General features: G+C 58.9%; 1 protein-coding gene across 1 annotated transcript in view; it reads left to right on the top strand.

Annotated features, from left to right (window-relative positions):
- CD59 (CD59 molecule (CD59 blood group)) overlaps window positions 1–2,436 on the top strand; it is a 9,064-nt gene that overhangs the window by 1,182 nt on the left and 5,446 nt on the right. The window contains exon 2 of the mRNA XM_027900485.1: window positions 1,281–1,285. The gene's annotated coding sequence lies outside the window, so the exon portion shown is untranslated. The remainder of the gene's footprint in view (window positions 1–1,280; window positions 1,286–2,436) is intronic.

Below are 2,436 nucleotides of genomic sequence, written 5' to 3'. Positions count from 1 at the left end.
GTGATTTGGGATTTGCTTTAGGTATAGCAAATAAATTGGCAGTTCTGGTGTAGTAACAAAAATAAATCCAACATTCCTTTTAAAATACAGCTGGTGGTTACATGTGTTTAATATTGTACTCAAGTTGGCACTCAACTTATTTTTTTCTAAAGAGCATTGATCTAAGCCTCTTCATGTGACACCCCCCCCCCTTTTGGTGTCCTCAACTACGTTCCTGTTGCTCTTCAGTGTTTTTCGAGGTTGTGAATGTTTAGCTCTATATTCAGCTGCCTCTGGAGGAAACTGCCACTTGCCATTCCTGGTTTGTTCCTTGGTGTGCTCTACAAGTCTTGTTTTCCCTAATTTATTAATTCCCACCATAAGGCCCTGGGGAGACCTTAGAGCACCTTCCAGCACCTGAAGGGGCTCCAAGGGAGCTGGAGGGGGACTTTGGGCAAGGGCATTGAGTGCCAGGACAAGGGGAAACAGGCTCCCATTGCCAGAGGGGGGGTTAGACTGGATAGTGGGGAGAAATTCTTGGCCGGGAGGGGGGTGAGGCCCTGGCACAGGTTACCCAGAGAAGCTGTGGCTGCCCCATTCCTTGGAAATATTCCAGGACATGTTGGATGGGTCTTGGAGCAACCTGGACTGGTGGAAGGTGTCTGGGTGGGAAAGAGATGACCCTTAAGGTCCCCTTCCAACCCCACCCATTCTAGGGCTTGACCACAAGTGCCAACGCATGACGGGCTTCGGGAGGAACGCGGGTGAGGGCGGCACCGCCTTCCTAGGAACCCTTCCAGGAACCCTTCCTAGGAACCCTTCCCAGGAACCCTTCCCGAGAACCCTCCCAGCCTGTGTGCGCAGTGACTGCGCAGGTACCTCCCGTTCCCGGGCCCTGGGGACGGCTCCTCCCGGCCCTTGGCATCGCTCCTCCCGGCCCTGGGATCGCTCCTCCCGGCCCTGAGATCGCTCCTCCCGGCCCTGAGATCGCTCCTCCCGGCCCTGGGATCGCTCCTCCCGGCCCTGGGATCGCTCCTCCCGGCCCTGGGATCGCTCCTCCCGCCCTTGGCATCGCTCCTCCCGGCCCTGGGATCGCTCCTCCCGGCCCTGGCACCGCTCCTCCCGCCCTTGGTGCCCCGTCAGGGGGACTCTGCTCTCCGCCCCGCCCCGGGGCGGCACCGCCGGGCCGGGAGCGCCGCAGCCGCCGCCGCGCTCAGAGCGGCAGGGACGGGCAAGGTGAGGGCAGCGCTGCGGGGACAGGAGCAGGGCCGGGGGGGGACAGGGGGAGGCGGGGAGGAGAGGGAAGGCTTCTCCCGGGAGCTGCGGAGCTCTGGCTGGGCAGGGTGTGTGTTTGCGGGGCTGGGAGCGGGCTGGGCTGGCCGTGCCCGGGGCTGTCCTGACTCACCGCACTGCGCTAACGCGGGCCGGCTGCGGGGCCGGGGCAATGCGGGCACCCCCGGGCGGCACCCCCGGGGAGACGGGCAAGGGAGCCGGGGGGCACCTGAGGGGTCTGGGCACGGGAACGGGAGAGCTGGGCACGGGAATGGGTGAGCTGGGAACAGGAGAGCTGGGCAACTGCGCGGCGCGCTGCTCCCCGCGGGCAGGGGCTCATGGGGCTGTTCCTGCTTCCTGCAGAGATGGGGTTTGTGCTGCTGCTTCCTCGTCCCCACAGAGATAGGGTTTGTGGTCCTGTTCTCCGGTCCCTGCAGGAATGGGGCTTGTGGTGCTGTTTCCCCCATTCTCTGGCCCTCGCAGGGATGGGGCTCCTGGTCCTGTTCCTCCCTTCCCTGGTCCCCTGCAGGGATGGGGCTCCTGGTCCTGTTCCTCCCTTCCCTGGTCCCCTGCAGGGATGGGGCTCCTGGTCCTGTTCCTCCCTTCCCTGGTCCCCGCAAGGATGGGGCTTGTGGTCCTTGTCCCCTGGGCGTCCTGCAGGGATGAGGTTTGTGGTCCCGATCCCTGGTCCCTGCGGGAATGGGGCTCGTGGTGCCGTTCCCCTTTCCTTGCCCCTTTCTGTCATAAATTGTGATTTATGACGGCAGTAGCAGCAGGTTTGTCCGCCTGCCCTCTCCCTGGTGGGACTGCAGAGAAATTCTGTTTCACAGCGAGGCACTGAGCCTTTCGTTGCAGTTGTTGTTTCTTGTCATTGAGGTGGGTCGGATGCTTGGGTTAAAACAGCGATTTGGAAAATTCAGTCTAGGAAATGTTTTTGGCTTTATTTCTTTTAAGCCATGATGTGAATTGCTGTCTCTGGGGTTTTTTTGTGGTTTGTTTTTTTTTTTTTTTTTTTTTTTAAGCTAACATTTTCCTGTTGTCCTCTCACTCTGTCATTCTGGAGTACAGAAACAATTACTCATTTCCCAGAAACAGACTGGTTGAATTACTACTGGCCCTGATGATTTTTATTCATTTGCCTGATATTTATTCCAGTCATGACTTGGTTTTGCTAAAAGGCGAGAC

This window comes from Empidonax traillii, unplaced genomic scaffold, assembly GCF_003031625.1.
Source record: "Empidonax traillii isolate 1590-97213 ecotype Southwest subspecies unplaced genomic scaffold, ASM303162v1 scaffold733:size745334, whole genome shotgun sequence".
In the NCBI taxonomy this organism is placed as follows: domain Eukaryota; kingdom Metazoa; phylum Chordata; class Aves; order Passeriformes; family Tyrannidae; genus Empidonax; species Empidonax traillii.
This window is presented reverse-complemented; position numbering and strand designations above follow the sequence as displayed.